This window comes from Cheilinus undulatus, linkage group 15 (assembly GCF_018320785.1).
Source record: "Cheilinus undulatus linkage group 15, ASM1832078v1, whole genome shotgun sequence".
NCBI lineage: Eukaryota > Metazoa > Chordata > Actinopteri > Labriformes > Labridae > Cheilinus > Cheilinus undulatus.
Window position 1 is genome coordinate 46,874,326 of NC_054879.1, and position 15,820 is coordinate 46,890,145.

Here is a 15,820-nt window from a genome sequence, read left to right on the forward strand (position 1 = left end):
GTCTCTTCTGTTTAATCTATCTCTGCGTTACCTGGTGAATCAGCAGCTGTCTCTTCTGTTTAATCTATCTCTGCGTTACCTGGTGAATCAGCCGCTGTCTCTTCTGTTTAATCTATCTCTGCGTTACCTGGTGAATCAGCCGCTGTCTCTTCTGTTTAATCTATCTCTGCGTTACCTGGTGAATCAGCCGCTGTCTCTTCTGTTTAATCTATCTCTGCGTTACCTGCTGGATGAGCTATTTTGCAACTCTGCATTTCCTCACCATAATCAAATGCCAGGAGTACAGTACGGTATCTGCAAAGAATCAGGTAGTGCTGGGATTTTCTGCTGAATTATTTAAGCCATGAAGTGCTGATATCAATGGATGGGAGCTGCTCCAACTTGCAAAGGAGCTCCGAGGTTGCACAGAGTTCACCGATCTGCTTTCCCTCTGTTCTCTTCACACCTTGTCTCTTTGAATTCACAGGCACAAACACATCAGGCTTTGATAAAAGTCACAAAACCAGCAAATTCATTGGAGATTATAAATAGATCGTGGACTACGGGATTACGGTGAGGAATGGTCAGCCTGTGGTTTAAATATTTCAGTGCAGGCCTACATGCTGCACATGCCGGTCTCATCTTCATGCATGGGACGTAACACAAGCTATTCAGTCCAGTAGATCAGTGTTTCACAACCATTTATCCTTGGCATCCCCCCAACATGTATCTAAAAATAACAAAGCCCCCCCAGGACCCAAGAGAAAAGGGAAACGGACATGACTTCAAAAATCAACAAAGATGTTTCACTGATAAAACCCTAAAAAGGCCTCTGCATGCTTTTCCTGTCAAAATATCCTTGCATAAACAACATTCCTAACTTCTTATTTAAATATTTTTACTCCTTACCTTTTCAGCTTTTATGACTTAACAAGGATATCTTAATACACAGGTGTCAAACTCAAGGCCCGGGGGCCAAATCCGGCCTGTGGAACAATTAAATCTGGCCCTCAAGATGACCTCATATTTTGGTTCTAACTGGCCCATCGGTCTGAGGTACGCTGGAGTATTAGGGCCACACCAAGAGAAAAACAATATAAGAAATGATTTTTTTTTTTGACATTACAAGAATAAAGTCATAATATTACAAGACTAAAGTCGTATTATTACGAGAAAAAAAGTAATATTACTAGAATAAAGTCGTAATATTACAAGAATAAAATATTACAAGACAGTCTGCCGCGGCGCCGCGGATCAGTGACAGAGTATTGTCCTGATTCTGATAATAATCTGAGGCTGATGTGCCAAAAGATGAAGTATTTCCTTATTTGTGAAACCGATACTAAAGTATAGCTGCACTACATGCTCAGTATTGCTCATTTTAACGGAGGCAGCGCCGCGGCAGACTTTCTCTCTTGTAATATTTTATTCTCGTAATATTACAACTTTTTTTCCCATGATATTACGACTTTTTTCTCGTAATGTCAAAACTTTTTTTTTCTCTTCGTGTGGCCCTGATACTCTGCAGATTTCCTCAAGTATAAAAATGTGAACTTATCCTGATGATTTAAGATATACTTGTTAAAATCTGAAAAAAGTAAGGAGTAAAAATATTTCAATAAGAAGTCAGGAATGTGGGAAAAGAATTCATTTGTGTTTAAATCTCATTTTCAATTTAGCATCTCACAATTAGGACCCAAACTTAGTATTTTGAATTTTAATTTCATACTTTGAGCATTTCAACTCATAATTTTGACTTCTCATGTAATATTTTGAGCTTTAAGATTCATAATTGTCAATTTGAAGTGATATTTTGACCTTTTTAACCAATTATTTTGTATTTTCAACTCCAAACTTTGACTTCATAATCCCATAGTTTGATCTTTCAGATGACCTTTCATGTTTTGACCTTTTTGAACTAATAAATTTACTTTTTCAGATTTCGAGCCTTTAAACTTATCTTTTTAACTTTTTAAATGTCAAAATCATTTATCATCAGTGCTAAGATTTTTTTTATATTTTATTACCAGTGAAACAAGGTTGACAGTTTCTGGTTAAAACGGTGACCCTGTTAGACCCTCAGCTGAGTCCTGAATCCAGAATCTGGCCCCTGCTGTGACTGAGTTTGACTTAAGGCTTCCATAATTTATAAATGTAACGGAAAAATATCTTTCTCAGAGATAGTGAGACTTCCCTACATTGGCATTAACAAACATTTTTTCCTGTCTGTCAGCGGGACGGTATCAACCGATGTTTAACTAATGTTTGCTCATTAAAATCCATGCAGACTCTCTCACGGTTGGCTTAGCACCATTTGTCATTAAATATTTAAAAAGATTTTGCTGCCGTTGAATGAAAGCCAAAATCTGCAGGTGTTTTTTTAAATTCTGATTTTATTTCAATATCTCCACTTAAGAAAGAAATTGCAACGCCAGGAAGAGTAACACAGGAGGCTTGTCTGTTTCCTGCTCTGAGCACGGTGTAATAAAACTGCATCGCTTTCATCTGCAGATAATTGACCCAAAAAGGATTTTTGCAGACTATATAGAACAGTGAACCTTTGAAACTCGGTAAATTGCATACAGCTAATGTGCTATTCAAGCAGGTCATCTGAGGTCTGAATCACACCGGCAGCTCTGCATTCATTCCCTCCAACTTCTGTTCCCTCTGAAAATGAAAAAGGAGCATTTTGAAGAGCTGAGATGAGGTTTTATGAAGCCAGCGGCATCTACACACTCTGACAATGTTTGGACAAATTGCAGAGGAGACAGCCTTATCTCTTGTGGACAGGATCTTCTTATTGAATACGAATACACGCATCCACATTTCTCTGAACTGAAAAAATATAACTTGAAAACATGCTGAAGGATTCATTCATACAGTGTGCTGAATGAGTTTCTTATGGAAGATCAAGTTCTTTTAATGTGACCAGTATAACTGTGGAGATGGCTCCTCTTTAACAGCTCTAACAGGCTCCACAACATTCTGTGTTTTAGTGGGAATGTGTGTCCATTCATTCTGTAGAGCAGTTTTACTCAACCAAAGAGCCAAACTGATGAAAAATACCTTTGCAAGAGCCACAATCTAAGTGGTGACAAAAAGCAAAAAAAAAAAAAAAAATCCTAAAAGTAGCAATAACAATAAGCTAAGGGAGGCAAAAATGGTCAAAAGCAACAAAAAATGGGTGGAAAGGGGCAAAAATGGGGAGGAAAATATGGAAAAGGGGTGATAAAGTTGCGAAAATGGGTGAGAAGTGACAAAAAATGAGTTAGAGGTGGCAAAAATGATCCAAAAGTGCCAAAAAAATGAGTGAAAAGTGAATAAAATGGGCAAAAAATAGGAGACAAGTTGTATTTAGTGGCAAAAGGTAGCTTAAATGGGTGAAAAATGATGAAAAGGGGCAAAAATGGGATAAAAGTGGCAAAAAGAAGTGGCTAAAATGGGCAAAAACTAGAAAAAAGTGGTATTTAAATGAAAAAGGTATCTTAAGTGGGTGAAAATGGTGAGAAAAAATTGTGAAAATGGGAAATATATGAGATAAAAGTGGCAAAAAAATGGGTAAAATTTACAAAATAAGTGGCAAAAGTGGACAAAACCCAGGGAAAGGTGGTATTTAGTGGCAAAAAGTAGTTTAAAGGGGTGAAAAGTGTTGAAAAGGGGCAAAAATGAGATAAAAGTGGCAAAAAGAAGTGGCAAAAATGGGCGGAAAAAGAGGAAACAAGTGGTACTTAATGACAAAAGGTATCTTACATGGGTGTGAAGTGGCAAAAAATGGTGAAAATGGGCAAAAATAGGATGAAAGTGGCAAAGAGAAGTGGCTAAAATGGGCAAAAACTAGGAAAAAAGTGATATTTAATGAAAAAGGTATCTTAAGAGGGTGAAAATGGTGAGAAGAAATGGTGAAAAGGGCAAACATGGGATAAAAGTGGCAAAAAAAAGTGTAACAGTTGCAAAAAAAGGGGCAAAAATGCGTAAAAAATGGGGGGAAATGTGATATTTAATGACAAAAGGTTGAAATTTCATGAACCGTTTTTCGCAAAGGTGACGTCAATCACAGTAAGTCACTGAGCTCTTCAGAGCGAGGCGTTTAGGATCACACATGTTTAGAGACTGTATGGTGGATTTTATACACACAGGTCTGATTGAAACAGGTCAATCATTTACAGGTGTGGCCAAATACTTTTGTCCACATAGTGTATATGTAATTCAGACTGTCTGTATCTGGACTTGATAAACCTTCAGAGTTCAACATATACTATTCTGTATTTTTGAAAAACATGCAAATAAGAAAAAAGATTCAATGCAGTAAAAGAGCAAATATACAGAGCATCAGCATCATGACAAATAAATATATGTTCCTCTTTAAATCAATAGTTAATGTCAAATAAATATATGTTCCTCTTTAAATCAATAGTTAATGTCAAATAAATATATGTTCCTCTTTAAATCAATAGTTAATGTCAAATAAATATATGTTCCTCTTTAAATCAATAGTTAATGTCAAATAATATATGTTCCTCTTTAAATCAATAGTTAATGTCAAATAAATATATGTTCCTCTTTAAATCAATAGTTAATGTCAAATAAATATATGTTCCTATTTAAATCAATAGTTAATGTCAAATAAATATATGTTCCTATTTAAATCAGTAGTTAATGTCAAATAAATATATGTTCCTATTTAAATCAGTAGTTAATGTAAAATAAATATATGTTCCTATTTAAATCAATAGTTAATGTCAAATAAATATATGTTCCTATTTAAATCAATAGTTAATGTCAAATAAATATATGTTCCTATTTAAATCAATAGTTAATGTCAAATAAATATATGTTCCTCTTTAAATCAATAGTTAATGTCAAATAAATATATGTTCCTATTTAAATCAATAGTTAATGTCAAATAAATATATGTTCCTATTTAAATCAATAGTTAATGTCAAATAAATATATGTTCCTCTTTAAATCAATAGTTAATGTCAAATAAATATATGTTCCTCTTTAAATCAGTAGTTAATGACAGTAATGGCCTACTTCCATGCTTTTATCATGTAACAGGACAGTAACATGTCTCCTTTTTTATAATTCCTCTGTTTGAACACAGAAATTTCTCCAAAGGCTCTCTGGACATGTTGTGAAATCTGCCAGAGGCTCTCAATAAAAATTGGGACGTATCCGAGCACAAGTTCAAGTTCAGATGATGCATAATGCATCGAGTTCGCTATCAGTGCAATGGAGCAAGCAATTTCCAAGATGGTGACCACGAAAAAGCTGCATCCTGTGTGCCTCGCCATTACACACGCTGTTAAAACAGTGCTGGAGTGTGTGAAGGATTTCTAATTTAACATCAAGCTAGAGCGCTTTAGAGGAAGCCTTGAGTTCAGAGGTCAAAAGAAAGTGGCTGCGGCATATGCAGCCACGCAGACATGCAGATTTATGCACAGTTTGAATAAACACCAGCAATACAAAGGAAAAAGGTTTCTGGAGCCCTTGACAAATCAGAGTACTTCCTACTCATGTAAATATAGAGCAGCTCATTCAAGTCCATCTAAGTCAGGGGTGTCAAACTCAAGGCCCGGGGGCCAAATCCGGCCCACAAGATGATCTCATATTTCTGCTCTAACTGTCCCATCAGTCTGAGGTCTGCAGATTTCCTCAAGTGTAAAAATGGGACAAAAGATATCTTAACTGGGTGAAACTGAGGAGAAAAATGGTGAAAAGGGGCAAATATGGGATAAAAGTGGCAAAAAAAGGTAAAAGTTACAAAAAAGCGGCAAAAATGGGAAAAAAATTGGAAAAATGTGGTATTTAGTGGCAAAAGGTAGCTTCAGTGGGTGAAAAGTGTTGAAAAGGGGCACAATGAGATAAAAGTGGGAAAAAAGCGGCAAAAATTGGCAAAAAAAAAAGAGGAAACAAGTGGTACGTGACAACAAAAGGTATTATAAAAGGGTGAAAATGGGGAGAAATGTCAAAACCATTTATCATCAGTGCTAAGTTTTTTTATTTCATATTTTTTTACAGGCTGACAGTTTCTGGTTGAAAAGGTGACCCTGTTTGGCCCTCAGGTTAGTCCTGAATCCAGAATCTGGCTCCTGCTGTGATTGAGTTTGACCCCCCTGGTCTAAACTCTTATGGCAGTGTAATATTTCAGTTTTTTTTTTTCTGATCTCCTCTGTCATGGTACTGAGAGTAGATTAATGAGAGACTGTAGCATCAGGCTGCAACATTACAAAGCTGACTAAAGTGAAGGAGGTCCTGATCCATCCCAGGATTTATGAAACAGTCTCTCAGGTTAACTTTTGATATGTTAAACAAAATGAACATCTCACACTCCTCAGCTGTGGTTCAGTCTTTTACCCTGAAGCACAGCATTTATTTCTCTAATCTCAACACGACTATGGCAGCTTTAAGGCTTGCTGGAAATAAAATTCAACAATTATTATACTGTTCCTGAAGTGAAGTATGTTAGTGAAAAGCTGCTGGAGGCCTCTCTGAGTGCAGAATCACAGAAACACAAACACAAGAGCAATTCAGAGGTTCAGGTTGGTCTGATCTGCACGGACTGTAGGGAAAGTCCTTCACATGTACACAGGAAGAGACTCCAAACAGCACATCTAGGGCTCAGATTCACACCCATCACCTTTTTACCACAGTTAGAGATAATCAGCCATGGTTATGTTCTGTAACTCAGGGACTAAGGGATTATTTAATCTGGAGACTTCTGTCATGTAGAAACTGACTTTTACTGGAGATGAAATAATTGAAAAGATGAGACTCAGTGTGTTCTTCACCTGTCAGGAGGGATTATCAGATACAGAGATGATTCTCACTGACATGTTTGAAGCTTATGTTCTCCACCTGGTGGCACAAAGATGTACTGCAATGAGCAGAGTAAATCCTCAGCGGTTCATTATGTGTGATGAGAAATTCCCTCTAAAGCAGGAGTGTGAGACTCAATCACAGCAGGGGCCGGGTTCTGGATTCAGGACTAACCTGAGGGCCCAACAGGGTCAGCATTTAACCATTAACTGTCAACTCATTTTTACCAGTGATAAATTAGGGGAAATAGACCTTTTAAATTTAAAAAAGTAAAAATGATAAGTTTAAGAGCTTAAACTCTGAGATTAAAAAATTAAATGAATGTGTTCAAAAGGTAAAAGCACATTATTAAAGTCAAAATAATGTTTTACTGCTAAATATATGAGATAGAAAGTCAAAATAATGTTTTACTGCTAAATATATGAGGTAGAAAGTCAAAATAATGTTTTACTGCTAAATATATGAGATAGTCAAAATAATGTTTTACTGCTAAATATATGAGATAGAAAGTCAAAATAATGTTTTACTGCTAAATACATGAGATAGAAAGTCAAAATAATGTTTTACTGCTAAATATATGAGATAGAAAGTCAAAATAATGTTTTTCTAGGTAAATACATGAGATAGAAAGTCCAAATAATGAGTTGAAAAGGTGGAAATATGAGTTCAAATCATAGATTTTGAGTCTAACATGTAAAAATATGAGATTATAGTCAAAGATAGGAATTGGAAGGTCAAAACATGGGATTAAATTTGAAATATTTTGTTAAAAAGGTCAAAATGTTACTTAAAATTTAGAATTGTGAATCCAAAAGGTCAAAATGTGTGATAAAAGTTAAAATTATGAGTTGAAAAGCTTAAGGTATGAAATAAAAAGTCAAAATCATTGGTTTAAGTTGTGATTCTGAGATGTAATATTGAAAATCTGAAATGAAAACACAAATGATTTTTTCCCCACATTCCTGACTTTTTATCCGATAAATTTTTACTCTTTAGTTTTTCCATTCTTTATGACTTAACAAGGATATTTTAAACCATCAGGGTTAAATTAACATTTTTATAGAGGAGGAAATCTGCAGACCTCATACTGGTGGGTCAGTTATGATAAAAATATGATATCATCTTGCAGGCCGGGTGTAACTGTACCACGGGCCGGATTTGGCCCCCGGGCCTTGAGTTTGACACCCGAGCACTAAAGGAATTTAAATTCTGTCTAACATGATTGCTTGAGTTTGTATTTCTAAAGTGAGTTACTTTCCTTGAGTTATCGTGCTTTAATACTAAAACAAATGTTTGCTCACGTGATGAGGACTTTCACAGTTGAAACATGTCTGAGGTCATTTTCAATCACAGCTTTTTAAGCATTTCCTCCCTAGTGACTACATTTTTAAGCTTGGAGTGTCTGGTTTCTTCCCATTTTAGTGTTTACCCCCCCCCCCTTTTTTTTTTTTTTTACAAGAGCACCCAACACTATTTACACTTCCTCTACTTTAACCACATTACACAGCCAGCCCTGTTTGTCTCTGAAGTTTTTAAACTATCTGCTCTGCTTGAGCAAATATACATCTCTTTTTCACTCAACGGGTAAACCATGATTGCTGCAGCAGCATTTATGCTTATTATGAACGTTTTTATATTTTTATCTAGCTTGAAATAAGACATTTATAGTACCTATGAAAAATAATCTTAACTGCCTCTCTTATGTCAAAGTGAAAACAGATAAAGAAATATCAATCAGATAAAAATATGTGAAGAAAAATAAGTGACTGCATAAATATTCACTGCCTTTAAAGTAAAAGACCTCACTCTACAGAGGTTCAGCCAATGTGCCTCAAATGACTGTAGAATAAAAACACCTGTGTCTAGAAGAAGAAGGTCAAGTCAGTGGTTAATTAGTACTCCTGGCTACCATTACACCATGAAGACAAAAGAACACTCCAAGCAGAGAAAAGGTGATTGAAGAGTAAAAGTCAGGGGATGGAGACAAAAAACATCTCCAAGTCTCTGAACATCCCCCAGAGTTCAGTTAAATCCATCATGAAAAAAATGAAGGAATATGTCACATGTGTAAATCTGCCTAGATCAGACCGTCCTCACAAACTGAGTGGGCGTGCAAGAAGGAGACTAGTGAGAGAGGACACCAAGACACCTATGACTACTCTGAAGGAGCTCCAAGCTTCAGCAGCTGAGATGGAGAGACTCTGCAGACAACAACTGTTGGCCGGGTTCTTCACCAGTCAGAGCTTTATGGGAGAGTGGCAAAGAGAAAGACACTGTTGAAGAAAACTCAGATTCAATCTGGACTAGAGTTCACCAGAAGGACTGTGGGAGACTCCATGGTCAAGAGGAAGAAAGTTCTTTGGTCTGATTAGACCAGAATGGAGCTTTGAGACTATCAGACAAGACGCCAAACACTGACATCACCACAAACACACCATCCCCACTGTGGAGCATGCTGGTGGCAGCATCATGCTGTGAGGGTGCTTCTCGGCAGCATCATGCTGTGGGGATGCTCCTCGGCAGCATCAAAGACAATGACCTGAACTACACAGAGAAAGCTACACAGAAATGGTTTGAAGACAACAAGGTGAAGGTTCTGGAGTGGCTGAGTCAAAGCCCAGGCCTCAATCTAATTTGGGGCTTAAACCTGACAGAGCTTGAGTAATTTTGCAAAGAGGAATGGAGTAAAATTATGAGTCAGATGTGCAAACCTGATTGACAGAGTCAGAGCTGTGATTGCACCTAAAAGCGCATCTACTTCAACTTTGCAAAGCAGATGGATACAACCATTTCCTTGTTTTTCACTGGTGAATCCATCTTTTTAAGCTCCCATCTGAACCATCTGGGCCTGGTTAGAAAGCAACAGGACCAATCAGTGACGAGGGGCGGTACTTTCAGGCGCAGCAGAGTCATGACGTAAACAAGCAGCAGCAAGAGCTGGTGCTGTTATGGAGGAAGAGATCAGCGTGGATGCTGCTAAGGCGCCAGTTTTATCAGAACTTGACGACATTTCTTCATTAAAAGGAGAACAAAGAACAGCAGTGAGTTGTTTTCTTTTCAAAAACCACAAAAGTCGAGTACTGACATGTCTATGGTTGTTTCATGTTATTCCCCGTAGCTGCACACGTGCAGCTCGATAGCTGCTTTGTCACGTGTTTTGTTGCTCTGATTGGCCTGTAGAGATGTGACAGACTGAACGTTCACCCAATCACAGTCCGAGTTTTTTCAAAGCCTCTGCTTTTTCTCAAACGTTTCCTATTGAAGGTGTGTGAAACAAATCCATCTGGCGTGTCAGGTTACATCTACTTAATACTGGCTTGAAAGGGGAGAATATTTATGCAGTCACTTATTCTATATTACATATTTTTATTTAATTGACATTATTTTGTAGAAATCTGTTTTCCCTTTTTTTTTCAAACAGCCAAATTATATTGACCATGATTGATTTGCAGTCGACGATAGAGTAAAATATCCAAGAGGGTGAATACTTTTTATAGGAACTGTTTCTGGACTTGGTGAATGAATGTAATGGGATATTTTTGACCAATTCTCATGTCAGAATTTGAGTTTTAGTCGTTTAAATGGCAGAGATTAAGAAAAAACAAAGCCTGTAACCTGATTCTTCTTACGTTAAGATACAGATTATTTATATTTTATACACTCTTCATGCATGAGTATTTCTGAAATCATCAAAAACCCATTTATACATCAGTAATGATTGTGTATCCTAAGATTAGGACTCCTAGAGTTGCCACGTTTCTTTCTTCTTCCATGTAGGTTAAGTATAATTTTTATCTGAGCAGTTGTATTTACAGTAGGACATGCTGCGTTGTAAAGCTGCAGCATTGAAACAGAAAAGGCATTTATTTGAGCGCCTGCACACACTGAGTTTAAAAAGTTGTAAAGAATGATGCAGACTTTAAGTACATGTAGCACACTTCAGTAGTAAAAACACACAGGGAGCCATAATCAAGGACTTTTAACCGCTGATGACTCATGACGCCTGATTGCACTATTGTTAGAGGAGTTAATGCTGCTTTTACTTGTAAAATACCTTTATGCCAATGTTCCTCAAGCGAGGCCTTTATCAGTTACCATGCAAATGATACATTTCTGGGCCCACTGCAACCGTTTCTGCTTGTGAGCATTGGTTAGTGGGGGCTGAATAGTAGGTTTATACACGACTGCAAGCCTCTGGAGGATCCTACACCTTGAGGTTGGTGGGACTCCAGAGGCACCAGCAGCTTCAAATACCTGTTTGCTGCTTTGTAATGGCATTTTAGCAGCAGCTCTCTTAATCCCATGAATTTCAGTCAGAAACCTTCCTCATTATGCTTTTAGCTGCTTTTTTATGCTGCATGAACCCGTCTGTGCTCTGACATCTTACAATGACCACGCTGAAGTTTTCCTGAAATATCTCGTTTTCATTCCTTCCCCAAGGCATTACACTATTTGAGGTTTTTCAGCAGCAGAGATCCTTTTTCTTTCCCATATTGCTGAAACCTGTGGCCTGCTTGATAATGTGGAACATCCTTCTTAAGTAGTTTTCCTTCAATTGGGCTCACCTGGCAAACTAATGATCACAGGTGTCTGAGATTGATTTCAGTGATCCAAAGAGCCCTGAGACACAAAACCATCCATGAGTTTAACTGAAAAACAACAAAATGAATGTTTATGACACTAAAATCCAACCTGCATAATAATTTGAAAGGCGGTGTATCTATAGAACGAACATGCTTTATCCTATAAATAAACATGGATGATCTAGTGGGCCATCGTTGTATTTATGTGGACGATACCTGTGTGTCCTAACAGGTCACTATCATCATCAATCATCGCTCCTCTCATGTTCTGCAGCTGCTCTACCTGTGAATGTTCATCTTCATGCAGCAGGCGTTTTTTAAAGAGCTGTAGCCCAGGAGAAACAGTCTCAGATTGCCTGTCTCCCCTTTAATCGCCTGCTTGCTCACTCAGCATCTCTTCAGAAATGCACCCCCATCCTACACACACACACACTCACATCCTCACACTTGGGTGCTCTGCAAACAGCGTTAGCGCTCTGTGAGCGGGTCAATAGGCGTATCACTGCATTTCTCTAATTGAGCCCCTGATGAGGAGCTTCCTGAGCTCGCTGCCTTTGAATGTCGATAAACAGACAGCCCTGCACACTAATGCAATCCTACTGCTTGTCACAGTGTCAGAGTACAGCGTGTGACCTGATTAATATATATCTCTCAGACACATGGGTCTAAATGTCCGACCCTACAAGTGCAAGATTCTCAGATTTGACTTGATTAGAGGTTACCATGGCAGCTTACCTGTCGTCCTGTTAGTTTTATCAGCATATCTGTGAAAGTTCTCATCTTTGACATTGAGTCTAGTGTAAAGGGATCATATTTAAGAAGTAGATAGCCTATCTGGTTCTCTACAAGTAGGCAGCTTCCCTCTAAAGTGATGTGCGTGACAGAAAGACTAGATAAAGCCTGTTTATTTATGTGAGGGTTCTCATGCTCTATCCTTACACGCCCTCTTCTCTAACCTCACAGATATACTCAAATATGTCTGCAGTGATGGGTTGGTTGATGCATTCATGTGCTGATGGGAAAGTCCAGCATCATCAATTAGAAAACATAACTCAGATTTATCAATTTTGGCAATCTAGGACAGTGGTTCTCAACGTTGGGGTCGTAAAACACTAAGAGGGGGTCTCCAGATGCCCTTAAAAAACAAAGAATATTTCTAAAAAAACCACTGTTGTCGCTCTACACAAATTTTGCTAAATTCTAACCAATTTTTATCATTTTTGCCATCCGGTTTGCCCATTTTAACACATTTTGCCACATAAAACCCGTTTTTGTCCACTTTTAAACCCTTTACATCATTTTTTTTCAGCCTGTTTTTTTCCCTTCTCAACCAATTCTTGCAACTTCACATCATCGTTTCCTCTGTTGACCCACTATTTCCATTATTAACCACTTTTCTTAACCACATTTTTACAGATTTTTGCCTATTTTAAACCACATTTTACTCTTTGATAGCTCATTTTTGCCAGTTTAACCCATTTCTGCCTATTTTTATGATTTTGCTGACCTCCATGTCCTCCAGTCTGGCTGGACCCCAGAATGGCCCTCCTTCATCCCCCTTTATCAAGAGTACCTGGATGCATCCGAGGACCTCCACTTCACACTGGAAATGGACGAGCGCCGCCATATCTCGTCTTCTAATAACGGAAGTCACTTGAACTGATCGTCTTCTTCGTTGTTTTCTCCGTGTGTTGCTGCCATGTTAATAGAGGCAAGTGAATGAATGTAATGTCTGTGCTCAGCGATATGTGAATTTGGATCATAAATCGATTTAGTAAAATAATGTTACGTAACCGCTGTGCTTGTTAGTCTGACTAGTCACATATTTTTCTTCCACTTACATTTCTATTTCCTTATATGATGAACTTGCCTGAAGAAGTTCAGTTCAAGTGACTTTTGGTGTTAGAAGACAGGCATGGCGGCGCTCGTCCGACTTCCAGTATGAAGAGGAGGTCCTCTGATCCATCCAGGTTCCTCTCCCCTTTTAAGGACGGCCTTGTCTGCACATGACTCTTCTTGACTCTGCATGGCTGTGTTCAGCCACCATACAGTGGGGGTCCCCGGTCTCTGGCCCCTTTATTTTTGGGGGTCACTGGCTGAAAAGGTTGAGAACCTCGAATCTAGGAAATATTCACTGGAAATCTTTGTTGTTGTTTTTTTGCATGTTTCCCTAAAAGACATTTCAAGCAAGACACAGAAGCCTTTTTGGCAAAACCAGTTAATACTTAAACCGATTAAAGGTCCTCAGATTCAGAGCTGTGATGAACAGTGGTATGATGAGTAAGGGAGAAAAGCCGTAAAGCTGTGTTTACACTACACCAGGAGACTGTTTAGTTTAAAGAATAACATTATACCAGATCATTTGTAATGCTTTGCCTTAAATACTTAAGTTTAATGATTCAAATATCATCAGATAAACAGAGTGACCTTGCCACAGCTGCTGCAGAGCGGACACGTCTCTGCCTTGATTTATGTAGTAAAAAAGATTAGTGTCATGAAGGCATGAAAGACGGGAAGGTCTTCAGTAATGATCTACCTACTGTTCTCCATGTGAGAGTAAAAGGGTCCAGTAAGAGACGATGAGGGATTGATTTAATGCCTGAGCTCATGATGCAGCATCTACAGCAGTGATACTCAACCTGTGGCTCTGGAGCCACATGTGGCTTTTTTTTTTTTTTTTTTTTTTTTTTGTGGCTCTTTTACGTCTTAATTAGGGCCCAAGCACTGACCAGTGCCCTATTGTATCTGTAGGAACCTTTTTTTTTCTGTCACAATTTTTGCATTTTTGGGGGCCTTAACATGCTCCAAAACGCATTGATGTGCCATCAAGAGCAGTGAAGAACAACACTGCCTGCACGTTGACATGAATGTAAACAATGTTGAGGCTGCTCTGTCTCAAGGATACACCAGTTGCATGGAGCAACACCAGATTATTAAACAGCCATGTGTGCAAGACTCTTCTGGGTACATTGAAGGTAGCATGTTAGCCCTGATTGCATAATCTTAAAGTTGTAACTTGAAGCAGACAGGTGATCCCTGCTGCAGAGGGAGGGCGTGGTGCAGCAGAGGAGAGTGTGTTAATTGTAGACACCTGTGAGCTGAGTGAAAGCATGGCAGAAAGAAAACAGGAGTGCAAATAGCAGAAGGTGGCATAAAGAAATAATATATCTGCCCATAATCAGAAAAGAAAGCACAGAGGAAGTCCAGAGGCTGAATTAAGGTAGCCTTTGTTCTCTGGGGCCTTTTATTATGTGAACACTGAACTCCTGGAGCGGCGTGAGATCCTCAGTAGCGCTGAATACTTCTGGAGGCAGGACTACCCTCCAGTCTTTGGACTATCACCCTCCTGGTCTTGACTACAACTCTCCTGACTGCAAGTTTACCAGATTACCCCTTTTACATTTTCTTCCCCTACACACCTACACTCTTTAAAACACTTCGTTTTGGGGGCGTTTGAATTCTATGAAACTGTTTTGGGACATTTTTGTCATAAAATGAGTGTTCATAAACTTTGTGTTATTTATGGATGTAATGCATGGAGGATTTTGGTGGGATTTGGTGGGGGTTGTATTGTTACTCATTTCCTTAAAGGGGACATATTATGCAAAAATAACTTCTCAGGCTTTTCTAACAAAACTATGTGTCCCTGGTCTGTCCACAGTCCCTTCAATACCAGAAAAATCCCCCCCTCCCCCCTCTCTTTCTCCACCTTTCAGAAAATGTGTGCTGAAACAAGCCGTTCTCAGATTTTCCCCTAAGATGTCATGTGGGGACTTAGCCCCGCCCCCAGGTTCAGTTGGTCCTCCCCGCTGAGAAGAAAGTTCCACCCTCCTCTCCTGATCCTCCTATCAGCTGCCAGCTGAGGGGAGGGCCATTTTCTAATTCTCCTACTATACTAGCAGTGCGTACTGATTTGCCCAAATGCAGTATACAGTATGCAAACAAATGCAGAAGTTGCAGTATGCCAAAAATACCCAGATGACCTACTGATTCAGGAAAATTTCACAGTATGCATTGGACCAGTCTGCTTTGCCTACTGTTACCCACAATGCAAAGCACGGCGAAACTTTCACCGGAGCGGCTGACGGTGGCAAAAGTACTGAAATCCTGATTAGACATGCAGCGACACCTTTTATTTAATCCTTTTTTACTGTGAAATTGGGTAAATTTAAATGTTTGATCAATATTTTAACTACTTTATATTCCTCTTCTTGCAATAAATGGCTACTTTTTTCATGATGATGATGTAATTTCAGAAGTTCTCTGGAAATTTGGGGAAAGAGGATATAAAATTTGTCAGTTTTGTCCCTTCTCTTTTTAATATCAGGTGTTTCGGTCCAATCATGCACCAAAATGCAACATATTTGATTAAAACATGCGTTATTATTTAGGCTTCTCAGACAAAATATGTACCCAGGCAGGTTAGAGCAGGGGTTCTC